This window comes from Lissotriton helveticus, chromosome 10 (genome assembly GCF_964261635.1).
Source record: "Lissotriton helveticus chromosome 10, aLisHel1.1, whole genome shotgun sequence".
Classification (NCBI taxonomy): Eukaryota; Metazoa; Chordata; class Amphibia; order Caudata; family Salamandridae; genus Lissotriton; species Lissotriton helveticus.
In genome coordinates, this window is record NC_136071.1 from 333,620,242 (window position 1) to 333,635,409 (window position 15,168).

The following is a 15,168-nucleotide window of genomic DNA, read 5'->3' on the forward strand; positions in this document are numbered from 1 at the left end:
TAATTGTTTATGTGCAGGAAGGACCACCTTTCTGCACATACACAATCATTGGCGTTTTGCTGTTTCCATGTGTGGTGCACAACGCAGCACACATGAAAACAGCAAAAACAAGGAAAATTTAAACATTTCTCCACATTTCACCAGGGAAAGACCAGGTTTTCACTGATCTTAATTTTGGTGCTGCCCTATGTTTACGCCACCCTTGTAAATATGGGGCAGCATCAAAATCAATGCCCATTGCCCTCTCTTTTCACACTGAATATAATGAAATGAAATGAAAAATTGCATTTGTATAGCGCATAACTGCCCTAGGGCCTCGCAGCGCTTGAAGATAAAATGGTTTAGCGCAGGCTCGGGGCAGATCAGCAGGATTTAGCAAACAAATGCGTTTTCAAGGCCTTTCTGAATGAGAGGAGGTTGCTATTTCCTCGGATGGCAAAGGGGAGGGCATTCCAAAGTCTGGTCGCCGAATGGGAAAAAGAGCGGCCACCCCAACGGGCTTTGTTAATTTTAGAGGAGGTGGCCAGCTGCAAGGTACCAGACCGAAGGGGGCGTGCTGGGACATAAGGCGTGACCAAAGGGTGCAGAATCGCTGGGCCTACACGGTGAAAGGATTTGTGCATAATGCACAAAGCTTTAAACTGCACTCTGGCAGCCATTGGGAGCCAGTGGAGGTCTTTCAGAGCCTTCCTCGCCGACTGCCGACGGGAGAGATTGAACAGTAGGCGGGCCGCACTGTTTTGTGTGACCTGAAGCCTCTGCAGTACCGAAGCCGGTGCTCCTAGGTAGAGAGCATTCCCATAATCCAGGCGAGAGAGAATCAGGGCCTGGACCATGGTCCTCCTCGCCTGGAAAGGGAGCAAAGGGAGCACCCGCCGGAGCATCCTCATTAGTCCAAAGCAAGTGGCGGCAGTCTTAGTAGCCTGGACCGAGAAATCAAGGGCGGTGTCAAGCCAGATCCCGAGGCTCTTTATCTGGGACTTGGGGGCAGGAGGAGCGCCAAGACATGGTGGCCAGACGGGTGCAAGAGCAGACGGGGAGGGATTTCCGAGTAGAATGATGTCTGTCTTCTCCCCGTTAAGCTTCAAACAGGAGGCTTGCATCCATCTGGCAACAGCCTCTAGACAGGGGCCTAAGGTGTCGGATGATCCATCTGCGTGGTCTAACGAGACCACAAGCTGCGTGTCATCCGCGTAGGTGACTATACGCACACCAAAGGGATGGACTATCCTGTCCAGAGGTTCCATGTAGGCGTTAAAGAGGGTCGGGCTCAGGGAGGAGCCCTGAGGGACCCCACACCTGAGAGGGTGTTTGGGAGAGACTATCTCACCCTCGAAGACCTGGAAAAAGCGCTCACTCAGAAAGGAGGTAAGCCAGTCTAGAGCCGCGCCCGACACGCCCATGCCCGCCAGTCGGTGTAATAGCGTGGCATGGTTCACCGTGTCGAACGCGGCGCTAAGGTCTAACAGGATAATGGCCACCTTTCCTCCCCGATCCAAAGTCGTTCTTGCTTCCTCTGTAACCGCTAACATAGCGGTTTCTGTGCCATGTTGAGGGCGAAAACCTGTCTGGGAGGCACGCAACAGACAGTTGGACTCCAAATAGTCTGTTAAGATATTGTTGGCGTGCCTCTCCAGCAGTTTACTCAGCCAGGGGAGCAACGAAATGGGGCGATAGTTGGACAAGTTGCTCTGGTCCAGGGAGGGCTTCTTGAGAAGCGCCCTCACCATGGCGCACTTCCAGGGGAGTGGGACCGACCTGGCCACGATGGAGGTGTTTAAGGCTTCCAGGATGACAGGACGAATAACGTCCAGTGCCTTGACAAGGATCCGGGGGGGTGCCGGGTCATTGGGAGACCCGGAAGAAACTTTAGAAATTAATCTATCCAGGCTGCCGGCATCAAGAAGCGGAATTATATCCAGTTTGCAGAGAGCCGGAGAATCAGCTGGCTTAGATGGGACGGAGGGGGCGTTGACCGTAGGATTACTAAAAGAAGAGTATATGGTCGAAATTTTCTTGGAGAAGAAGGCAGCTAGCTCATTACAGCGGTCTTGTGCCCCTTCAGCAGTAGGACGCTCAGCCGGGGGTGAAATAAGGGACTTGGCTATCCTAAAGATTTCCCTAGGCGCGTTGGCTGCAGCACTAATTTTCCCTTCGTAGAAGGAGGTTTGCGCCAATTTAATCTCTGATTTATAGAGCCTTATTGCGGACCTATAATCATCTTTCCTAGACAGAGAATGGTCCTTCCTCCACGCTCTCTCTAGTTTGCGGCAGTCAAGCTTTAATAACCTCAGAGCAGGAGTGTACCAGGGTGCAACTTTAGGTCTTCTGATGAGTTTACAGGGGCGTTTGGGAAGAACTCGGTCTAGGGTGCTGGAGATCCAGTGATCAAAGTTGCTAGAAGCAGAGGCAGGGGTCAAGGCCCTTCTCGGGGGGTCTTGAGTGAGAGCCAATGTCCAGTCGGTGAGGGGAAGTGAGGACCATTTCCTGCCCATGTACTTGGTAGAGGCCTCACGGGGGGAACAGGAGTTAGAAAGCCAGGTGAACGGTATCAAAAAATGATCAGTCCAAGGCAGTGGAACAGGGGACTCTACATTAAGGTTGGTATTACTGTATATGTGATCAAGGAGATGTCCCTTCTTGTGGGTCGCCTGATGGCCTCTCTGGCAGAGGTCTAACGCTTGCATGTTGGCACGCAAGTTATTAGCTGCCATATCCTGGGGGTCATCTGAATGGATGTTAAAATCCCCAAGCAGGGTGAGGTTAGATGAGGTCAAGACTGCGTTGGCAGTGAGATCAGTAATTTGAGTGATAAAATTATTCAGGGAACCGGGTGGGCGGTAGAGTAAAATACCAGAAAAAGTGGTGGTAGGGGAGAGATCAAGTGCAAAGTGTAAGCTCTCGCAAGTCAGCAGGGAATTAGGAGTGACCCGACACTTAAAGCTGTCCCTGTATATAATTGCTAGGCCTCCGCCTCTCCCCGATTGGCGGTCGAGGCGCTTAAGTGTGTAGCCTGGAGGTGTGGCCCATATTAAGGACGGGTCGTTGTCAATCTGAAGCCAAGTTTCCGTTAAAAATAGGGCGTCAGGATTAAGCTCATCGATCAACAGATGCAGCTCTGTGAAATGTTTGGGTAGCGACCGGCAATTAAGGAGATACATTCTCCAAGTCTCTCCCAAAGGGAGGGAGTCGCTATATGGGCGGGAGGTGCTCCATGTACAATGTTTACAGTGATGGTCGATATTAGCTGGGGAGACAGAATGGCAACAGGAAAGACTGACGGGGGGACGTAAGGAGTGTAACCTCGTGGAGTTATAGGCAATTCGAGTACCCACCATGGTGCCGGTCACCACCCCAGACCCGGGCCAGCGAGAAGCGTCTGGACGCGGACTGGCGCAGACTGGCTTCTCTTTGGCGCCTCTTCGGCGCGTATACGGCGCTACCGCTGCGCGTCACCGCTGCGCGGGGTGGGAAGAGGTCATATAGATTAGGCGAGGGTGGAGACTAGCCCGTCAACCTCCCCAAGATGGCTGCCCAGGATGGGACAACCAGGAAGTGGTGTCGCTTAAGCCTCCCTCCACACAATCAGCACAGGCTGTGGTGGACCGGGGAGTAGCGACCAGAAAACAAGTAAGAGCACAGAAATGTAATTTTAAAAACACATATTCTCACAGCAATAGGTTTTTAAAATTGTTAAAACGAAATAGCAGCTTGCAGAAGTGTAATTTTAAAAACACATATTCTCACATCAATAGGTTTTTTAAATTGTTAAAAACGAAATAGCAGCTTGCAGAAATCCTGGTCACATTCAAGCGCTAGCGCTATGATCTTCGTTTGGTAGGTGATCGTGCGCGCAATATTCCCGCCCTAAAATAGTGAGGGCGAGGGGGGAGACTAGCCCGTCAACCTCCCCAAGATGGCTGCCCAGGATGGGACAACCAGGAAGTGGTGTCGCTTAAGCCTCCCTCCACACAATCAGCACAGGCTGTGGTGGACCGGGGAGTAGCGACCAGAAAACAAGTAAGAGCACAGAAATGTAATTTTAAAAACACATATTCTCACAGCAATAGGTTTTTAAAATTGTTAAAACGAAATAGCAGCTTGCAGAAGTGTAATTTTAAAAACACATATTCTCACATCAATAGGTTTTTTAAATTGTTAAAAACGAAATAGCAGCTTGCAGAAATCCTGGTCACATTCAAGCGCTAGCGCTATGATCTTCGTTTGGTAGGTGATCGTGCGCGCAATATTCCCGCCCTAAAATAGTGAGGGCGAGGGGGGAGACTAGCCCGTCAACCTCCCCAAGATGGCTGCCCAGGATGGGACAACCAGGAAGTGGTGTCGCTTAAGCCTCCCTCCACACAATCAGCACAGGCTGTGGTGGACCGGGGAGTAGCGACCAGAAAACAAGTAAGAGCACAGAAATGTAATTTTAAAAACACATATTCTCACAGCAATAGGTTTTTAAAATTGTTAAAACGAAATAGCAGCTTGCAGAAGTGTAATTTTAAAAACACATATTCTCACATCAATAGGTTTTTTAAATTGTTAAAAACGAAATAGCAGCTTGCAGAAATCCTGGTCACATTCAAGCGCTAGCGCTATGATCTTCGTTTGGTAGGTGATCGTGCGCGCAATATTCCCGCCCTAAAATAGTGAGGGCGAGGGGGGAGACTAGCCCGTCAACCTCCCCAAGATGGCTGCCCAGGATGGGACAACCAGGAAGTGGTGTCGCTTAAGCCTCCCTCCACACAATCAGCACAGGCTGTGGTGGACCGGGGAGTAGCGACCAGAAAACAAGTAAGAGCACAGAAATGTAATTTTAAAAACACATATTCTCACAGCAATAGGTTTTTAAAATTGTTAAAACGAAATAGCAGCTTGCAGAAGTGTAATTTTAAAAACACATATTCTCACATCAATAGGTTTTTAAAATTGTTAAAAACGAAATAGCAGCTTGCAGAAATCCTGGTCACATTCAAGCGCTAGCGCTATGATCTTCGTTTGGTAGGTCGAAAGCATGAAAGCGTGCCTTATTTAAGTGGCTTAACGCTTCTTTGTAAATAAGACGAAGCCCCTATTGCCACCACAACGTCAGAAATAGTGACGTTGTGGTGTCAATAGGGACTTGTAAATATGCCCCTAAATGTGGTGATTACTACCTGTTACAAGCACTGCAAATTGTAATAGAGAGGAATTGCTGGACCCCAAAAATGCCAATACCTGCCATTACACTAATCTCAGGTGTAGGATGTTGAGTCCAATTTCTGGACTACTTGAATTTAGGCACTTATGGGCACATTTACAAAACGTAGCAGTGTGCAGCAACCAGTTGCTGTACTGATTTGTGTAAAAAGGAGAAAGCAGAACCACTCCATATGTACTATGATATGGTGTTGCTTCTCTCTCTTCTTGTGCTGTGGTAGGTTTAGCTGCTTTGCACTACTCACACACCCTTGCACCATAGTCCAAGGGTGAATGTGTGATGTCTGGTATAGTTTTTATACTGAAAGGGCCTACTTTCACTGCGAAACACTATTCCTACACCTAGTTTAATTATTTTACCAGTTTGTATGTATGCTGTACAGTTTAGCACCAATGCAAAGTTGGAAAAGTTAGGAGAAAATACAACTTTTCTCCAATGTCATGGCTACTTTGAAGGGGTGTAAGATTTTGACACAAATATGTCAACCAATTTTAGTAGATAGGGATTTGCATCAATATCCATGTGTGGTTGTAAGGCCCATATACCCCACATGCTATTTCCCTGACAAAAAGTAGGACATAGTAGCGCATAGTACAAATTTGTGTGTATTTAGAGTTAATTTCCAGCTCAAAACAAGCGGAATGTAAATCCTAATGTAACACTGTAATTTTTGTGATGCGCACCTGGCAAAAATTGATAGTAAATCTGGGCCTTATTCTTCAGCTGTATTTTTGGTCCTTCACTGTAAAACTATTACCATCTGCCTTAGGCCATCTTTAATTACTGCAAATATGGAACCACAGATTCTCTATAAAAACTTTAGAGAAAATAAATTAAAACAATGCAAAAATATGAATACATATGCATCCTTTTTTATTTTATTTTATATATTGTTCTTTTGAAGTACAGACACTGTTTTTCAGCTACTTCAGAGAGCTTTGAAGGGAAAACTGGGATTATATCAGTTAACTTTCAAAAGGACGGAGGCTCACAGATGTGATTTAACAGAGGCAAGGTCACATGCTTCATTGAATGCAGGATTTTGCATTTGGATTGGATTAAATGTACATTCGCAATTCCACTGGTCCACCTTGTTACAAATGTGACATAGAACAGTTTTTTTAACATATTTATGTCCAACCCTGAATTCTAATCAACTACCATACCTAGATCACTGACTTCTGGAAGAAAGTTACTCATCTGAGTCATCTGCCAACCACCTTGATACCAACTCCCTGCACTCCTGCACCAACACGAAGATCAGCGCTATATCCCGAATTCACCACAAATGGGCATTCTGACATCCTTTCTGTGACCGCTAAGTGTGTGCCAACTTGTATTTCGCCTTAATCTTTTTCAGCTTCACTTTTGAATCATCATTGCAACACTTTGCATGTCTGAAACTCTCATCCATAGATTTCAATTGCCAACGAACCACGTTTTGCTGCATATGGGCACTCATTTCTTGGTGATAGAAGGTAGAATTAATTAATCAGCCTTTGTTTTATTCTTTCAAGTCCTATTCCAGGACAAGGAGCAAATGAACTGGGTTCCATGGGAGGAGCCTCTTGAGTGAATTATCTCAGAACATATAGACTGTACCTTGTTTAGTAAATTTTGTGAGGTCATCTTTAGGCGTCTAGTCTGGTGTAAAGGAGGCTTCAGTTTGGTCATATAGTCCAAATGGCCACCTGGATTCTAGGTGGCCAAATGTAACAGCCACCACAAGGCACACTGGGATCACAAACCCAATGCACATAAGAAACACCTTTTGCCAGGCTCAAACCTGCCTTTTTAATACATATAGTTCGCCTTAAGGGTAGGTCCTAAACAGCTCACAGGGCAGGATGCAAAAAGTAGAACATCTAGATTTATGATTTGCATGTCGAGGCACTGGAAAAAACTCTTAAAATAATTTTTCACTACTGCAAGGCGCACCTCTCCTGTAGGATAACATTTGAACTATTTTATTACATTCAATAAGCTGTAACTTCCAAATGGAAACAGGTAACCAGTGCATGTTTGGTATCTTTGGAGTAGTAATGAAAACTCCTCTCATGGTAAAGTTGGATTCTAAATTACAATTTTGAAAATTGCACTTTTAGAAAGTTGGTAATCTCCTGCCTTAGCTACTTAGTTCATGCAGCCTGTTACCAGCACACACATCTAGTTGAAGCCAGCTCTTTACCCCAAGTGGTACCCCTTAGGTTCTGGACTCGGGGTGTGGCCTCACTGGAGCTGAGTTGAAGTTTGTGTGCTCTTTTCGACCATTAATGAGCCCATTGGTGCCAAAACCTTGTTGCTCGCGCTGCCAGCAAATGCAAAGTTCTGTTAAACTGGCTCATCACGCTACAGCATCACCCACGAATGGGGAGAGTCACCATGAAGCTCCGGCCTGACTGTTTGTGGCAACATCAGGATCTTTGTGCTACAGCGACGACTGTCTGCAATGCCAGGCCTGTTTGTACTACATCAACAACGATCCACAATGCTTTAAAGATCCTTGTGTCCCCCTCCACCATAAATGAGACTCTTTGCACTGGACTAAGAAGGTAACTTTTCAGCTGGACTAACCCGGTCCCTGTTTCTGACCCACACACCATTACAGTCGGCCTAAACATGTGACCTTCTCCTGGTCTTGCACTAGCAGATAGCTGCGAGTGGTGCTTTGGGCTTTTTGGTCCTGTTTTCACTTAAAACTATGAAACTGCCTACCTCCAGTTCTAATGATTTGATTTCCATTGGTTGGTGTCTAATTATTTATTACATTTTGCTCTATTTCTTTACTTTGGTGTGTGATTTTCCCTGTGTTGTGTATTAACCTTATTACTGTTTGAAGTGTTGCATAAATACTTTGGAGATTGCCTCTAAGTTAAGACTGACTGCTCTGTTCCAAGCTATCAGAAGGTTAAGCACAGGCTAATTTGGGGTTTACTTGTCTCTCACCCTGCCAAGGATTGTGGTTGCTACTTGATTAGCCCCCCCCCAACCAGTAACCCACTTTCTTCCAATTAAATAATTCTTTCAACAAATAATGAATAACTGTGGGCGGAGAGCTCCGCTCTGCCCGCGGAGTGTGCAGAGTTGTGCCTACTCCTGTTCCACGGCGAATGCGGAGTAGGCATAACTCGGCACACTCCGGGGCGGAGCGGGGTTGCTCAGCCCCCACCTCCACCCCGAGGAGAATGACATTAAATATACTCTAAAGGTTAAAAAAAGTAACACTTACCATAACTGTGGCGTCCCCAGGCTGCCGTCCTCCTCCTCCTTGGTTTCATGATGATCTACCCATGCGCGCATGCTCCCGTGCATTTTTTGTAATTCTCCTAGGGGGGTGGAGGCGGGCAGTGGAGCGGAGTTTCCACGGAGTAGGTCCTCAACTCCGTGGACCTCCGCATAGTGCCGCTCCACCAGCACCGCCCAGGCTTAATAATGAGTATGAATAGCAATGTCCATTCACTTCCATTGAGATTCCTGAAGAAAACGTATCAATCACAATTAAAACACCTGGGGCCGTATTGCACAAAGTGCCCCGGGGGTGCAAAGGGTGTGTGCGCCCGTTTTGCAGATCCCCAGGGCATTTTGGTATTACAGAAGGAGTCACAGATGCTTGGGCAGCCGATTCTGTAATACAGTTAGCTCTGACGCACATAAGGCGCCAGCACTATCTTCAGGGGGCATTCCCTCATTTTCATGGGGGTGAGCCCCATGCAAATGAAGGAATCTCTTTGCCTCTGCGCCTGTGCCATATTACAGACGCCGACACAGAGGTTAAGAAGCTCTCAGGAGGCGCACTGTTGATGTACCCTCTGAGGGCAGCTCTTTGGAGGGGGGGGGGAAGGAGGTTCTATGGACCCACAGACATCCCCTTGCAGATGTATGCAGTCCCTGACTTCACCTGCCTGCAAGCTGATCTGTAAACCCCCTTAAAAGTGCAGGCAGATTGCCGCCTGCACTGTGAAAATATGGAGTGGCTGCTTCAAATGCACTGAGAGCAGCACATTCATCATAATATGCCATATTTTCCTTGATTGCACTGGGCGCACCTTTGAATAGGTGCTCCCAGCGCAATGAAGTAGAATGCACCGCATGTATAATGCGGACCCTGATGATTCCTGATGGCATTGTTGTTCAGCTTATATATAGCTAGCTTGACTGCTCTTGTTGAAGGGCTATCTAGATGTCCCTTGAAAATCGGGAGGGCTGCAGTTCCCATTCTGTAATAGTCAGATGTTCTAATTTTGCTTGGTTCTAATGCTAGTGGTTTCGTAATGCCCCTTAAACACTACCCAATTACATTGTGGCCAACAAGCTTGCAATGAATGACTCATTACACCAAATTATTGATGTTTGGCATATGAAAAATGATTCACCGTTCAAAATTAGATCAAGTGACAGTACAAGTACCATAGTTTACGTTAGTTCCTACCCTAAACAGGGAGCTGAGCTTAACTCGGGGGACTTCTCAGAGTTGTGTAGGCTGAAAAATTGTTTCTTTGGACATAGGAAGGTAGTACATGTACCTCGTGGCTAACAAGATTCTATGCAAACACAAGGAGATGATGGACGGAGTGCTGAAACTGTTCAGAAACTCACCCCAGTCACAGATCTGGGTTGAATCCATCATCGTTCTTTAGCTCACTTCACCACACCATTTCAGAACCAGCTATATGCAAATCAGTCTTGACTGTGCCTCATGGGAACAGTCCAGCCCCAACTGCCAAGCAAGGTCTTCCTTGGACCAGAAACAAGCATCCTGGGACTGGTTTCGGGGTAACACCCCTCATCAGCCAGGCTAGCTTGAATCCATTGGCAAAGTGAGCAATGGCCCTACTTCTGGGCATACCCTGCCAACTTAGATTGAACAACCCAAATACAAGAAGATGATGGACGGAGCACTGAAACTTTTCAGTTCTTTTTGCATTTGTCACCCCGGGTGGGACGGGTTTGCCCAGATGTGGGTTCCTTGCTCTCCATGCCACTGGAGTCAAGCTAGTCCGGCAGATGAGGTGTAAATCCCCAAAACCGGTCTTAGGATGCTTGTTTTCAGTCCGGGGAGGAACTAGCCTGGCAAATCTAGCTTGACTGTTCCCATAGGGAGCAGGGTCAAGACTGATTTGCATATGGCTGCGTTCACACTCGAATGGCAGGGGGAGCAATGAAACTATGGATTTAGGCCCATATTTCTGTACTGGGGTGAATGTATGACATTCTTCTCCATATTGTCCATCAATTGTTCATTTTGCATTTGTCACCCTGAGTGTAACAGGTTTGCCCAGACAGCATCATCAATAATCCCTTAGCCGTAAATAAAACTGTACTTGCAGTCTGGCTACCAATATTTATTTTATAGAATAATAGCTATAAATTTTACGCACCATCCAGCATATTGCTTATGTCTTGCTTCCATGTCAAGCCAAACCTTTAGTATCAGGAGTTACACCTCAATTAAAAGACCATGCCAATTTACACATTCTATTGCTGAGTCCTAATATACCAGTCATCAGCCAGAATGCAAATCAAAATGTAAGGGTCAAAAGTCAATCAAGCATTATGGGGTTTTACAATGGCAGATGAATCCCTAGTCCCTTTTATTCTATATTGAGGTCACTAGAATATTAGGGTGCTCAATTTCTCATATGAATATCTTCGACCCTACCCTATTTGCAGGGTCACGCCAGGTTTTTGCCTTCCTATGCCCTCCTTTGCTGAACTCGTTTTTGTTGACTTTTAGCACCTTTTCCATGCTAACTAGTGGTAAAGTGCTTGTGATTTCTCCTTTAAACATGGTAGAATTAGGCTACACCTGATTGGTATATTTAATTTACTTAGGGGCATATGTATTGAGACTTTTTCCTATTCGCAAATGGGCCGATTCTCAGAATCGACCCATTTGTGAACAGGAAAAAGCCTTTTGGGATGTATCATTCCAAAAGGCCATCGCAAAATAGGGAATCGCAAAATTAGCGATTCCCTATTTTGCGAATGCATTTAAGGAATCACAAATTGCAATTCCTGAAGTGAAATTCTGAAAGCACCCAAGTTGTGCGAATTTGCCTTAAGAAATTGCAAATTACCACCAACTTCAAGTTGGTGGTAATTTGCGATTTCCTAGAAAAGTTAACTTTTTGCATTTTTCAAAGTGCCATGCGCTGCCCATACCACATGTGCACACATGCATATTTCAGGGGTGCAACAGGGTGTCCTTTTGACACCCTTGCACCCTTGAAATTGCATTTGCAATTTGCAAGTACCTAATGGGTACTCGCAACTTGCGAATGTCTTCCGATTCATTCCTATGGACCTCTAGGCCCAGAGAAATTATTGGGAAGGTATTCCTTAATTGCGAATCGCAATTTGCGATTCGCAATTAAGGAATACTTAGGAATTCGCAATTAATATTGCGACCCCTACATACATTTCATTTTGCGAGTCCTTAATAGCGATTCGCTAAAAATCGCAATTAAGGACTTGCAAAACATTTGTTTGATACATATGCCCCTAAGACCATATTATAGGGGACTATATGTGCCACCCAGGGCCTGCAAATTAAACTCTACCAGTAGGCCGCATCACTCATTGTGCCACCCACAAAAGAGGCATTTTAGGGCATGTCTAAAATCTGCCATTGCAGCTCCTAGTACAGTTTTAAATTGGCATTTTGACCTGGCAAAATATACCTTTTGCCAGGCCAAAGGCTTCCTTTTTAAAATGTATAAGTCACTCCTGAAGTAGGCAAATAACTCTCATAGGGCAAGGCACATGGTATTTAAAAAGTAGGACATGTGGGCTTACTTTTTACATGTTCTGCACTTAAAAACCCCTAAAGTTGTGTTTCTCTGTTGTAAGGCATGTCCCTCCCTTAGAGTAACACTGGGTTACTTACCTTATTACCTTTAATAGGCTGTTACTTCAGTTTGGGACCAGATATCGATATACTATTTGCACTCAAATGAATTGTGATTCAAAATCCTCTTAAATGGTAAAGTCGTATTTTAAGTTACTATTCTCAAAATTTGACTTTAGAAAGTTGACATTTTCCTGACCAAACCAACTGTCCCTTGCTGCCAGTGTTCTGGGTCACATGACTGTGAATGGCTCTGCTGTTGTGTTTTGCTTCCAATGAGAAAAAAGGAACAAAACAAAAACCAAGCCCCTGTGTCACATACCTCCCACAGAAAACTCCTATAAACTGAATGCCATAGGGTCGGGTCCCTGCGGTAAAACTAGTTTAGGGCGCCAACCTGCTCTGGTAAAACTCAGGGTCAGGTGAGCTACAAGGGTGTACATAAATAAAAGAGGATCTAGTGCCAACAGATCCAACACCTCCTAATAAGGGGTATTTTGTGAAAAAATAGAAATTGCCTCACAATAGCAACCAATGGGAACATGTTGGTCAATGCTTACTAACTAGCTCATTCTATTAACATTGGCACTTATCTATTGTAGGGATCAACAACAATTGTACAGAGTTCCCCAGATTATCTATTGTGGCAGGAAAACCTTATATAGTGTGTCTATCCATATCTATACCGAATGTATGTATTAGATCCATCTAACTCTCACAGGCTAGAATTAATAGTAGGTTTCATGAAGTGTTGGCATCTGCCCATGCAAGTGTTATGGCCACAGTTTCTCTGATACAGAAACGCAACCAGTGGCATGGTTTGTACAGAATGACTAAGCAATATATCCTTAGCTGTAACATTTGCCAGCAAATTAACAGTTCCACCATGACTCACCCACTCAGACACCTCTTCTCACCTCATCAAAGCCGTTAGCTTGTGTGTATTTGGATCACTGTGGACCTCTAAATTCAGACTGTTCATTTAAATTGATTCTTTTGGCTGTTGATTTATGTTCCAGATTCCTATGAATGTGGCCACAATAATCGGCTGACGCTCAAACTATTATTAAGCACTTACAAGCATTTATTGGCACATATGCAGTAGCAGTATTCTACTTGGACCAGGGACCTGCGTTCACCTCCAGGGCTCACCATGGGCACCGTGAGTATTGATGTTCATTATTCCCCCCTATCATCCTAAGGAAAATGTGATAGTGGAAAGGAAAAAGAGTGACTTAAGGCAGTCTTTCACAGCTAGACTATTAGGTTAAGGTCATAGTTGGGTCCACCACTTGTATGACGTCCAGAGAGCTTGTAATACTCTGCCTAGAAGATCCCTGGGTGGTCGGACTTCCTATGAGTGCCTCTTTGGGTTTCAGATGTATGTCCCAGATCTCGACAATCCTGGTGCAGTGGTGGCAGACACAGCTTTTGACATCAATACACATTTCAGTGTCTTAAAAGAACTACAAATCTTCTGAGATGAGCAATCAAATGAAATTTCTAAATGTTCTGCCACTGATGAAGTGAAGGTGCAACCTGCAACTGCCAGCTGGAGTCTTAAAATTGTGAGTCTATTGTATGAGAAGATCACCGACCAAAAAGAGTTTGGACCATCATACAGAGAACCAGTGCCAGTAATTGGCATTCAAGGTACCAGAACTGTAATATTGCCGCTGTTTACTGGTTGTAGAATTAAATGGTTTGCCTAAATAGACCAACTCAAACCGCACAATGTGGCCAGTCCTACACAGAGGACTCCTTGGTACCTACCTATCTATCTCCTCGCGCCACCATACAGGAACTTCTTCTACACTCAATAAACAGTACAAATGTTGTTTCACCAGGACTGGGGTCTACAGAAACTGAAGTTTTACTGTTACCTGTTACAACTAATAATACAGAATGCACACCAACTGTGAGTTTACAGTGCTCTGCTGCTACTCCTAACAACAAAGTTGTTTACTATAACCACCTTTGGAGGTGTCTACCAATTCTCCTTTACCACGTGAGGTCCCTGTTTTTTCACAGACTGCTTCTGGCTACTTTGCTGACATAGATGATTTTTCTTCTGACTCTTCACACACTTCAATATATGGTGTACACGCTTTTCTTATTTGGCTGAATCAGGCTTATCTGATTCATCCATGGATCTACATTTAGATTACATTTTCACTGCTTTACTCCTCATTTGGATTGGCTTTGTGACAGTTTTTTTCTTTTTTTTTTAAATGGACATTACCTTCCAGAATGTTCTGCTGTTGAACTGGTAGCTGAGTTATTGAGGCCTCATTCTTCTTCATATAAAGTACGAAGAGACCTTTCTCTTGTGTACATTTCTGCTTTTCCTTTCTCTGATAGAATTGTGCGGGATAAGGTTCACTTTGATATTTTTGGTCCTATAGAAGCATTGCAGATTCTCTATGTTTTCAGGGTTGCTATGGATAACATCATTACTCCTGGCTCCATCTCTGATGAGTGGAACGTGGACATTGTAAAAATTATGCTATCTGAACTGGAATATTAGAATGTATTAAAAAATGAGGACTTATATCTGAATTCTGCTAATTATGGTAAAAAGTTTTGCTATAATTACTATGCCCATCACTATTTACACAGAGCTAGTACTCCACGTACAGCTTATAAATACACACAATGGGAACATTGCTTGACACCACCAGAGTGCAGTTCAAACACCTATTTGAGAAAGTACACCTATTTCTCTGGTTATAACATTTTAGACCCGTACTTAAATTACTTCAAGCTTGCCCCGTGCCCAAAGAAGAACAATATGTGACCAACACTAAATTAATCAGATTCATTCATCTGGCCATACAAGGCTATGACTGTTAGAAAGAAAACATTGCATTGAAATCAATTTGGGGAACAAAACACTGGCAAGTGCAGGGTCTTTACACCTTATTTAGAGCTTGTTTAATCCCTAAATAGATGATCGTTGTTAATAAAACAGTGCAGCAAACTTCCTGCCTATGTTTGGCAAAAATGAAAGAGCTGAACACACCTAGTTTTTCTTGCTATTGCACGTTTTGAAAATTGGCAGCAATTTGCAAATTTCACAGAAGAACAATTAAATAGTATGGTGCAGAATGGTACA

The 15,168-nt window shown here is 44.6% G+C and overlaps 1 pseudogene; it reads left to right on the forward strand.

Annotated features, from left to right (window-relative positions):
• LOC144784009 (uncharacterized) overlaps positions 1-14,850 on the forward strand; it is a 156,234-nt pseudogene extending 141,384 nt beyond the window's left edge.
• Positions 14,851-15,168: the final 318 nt, after the last annotated feature.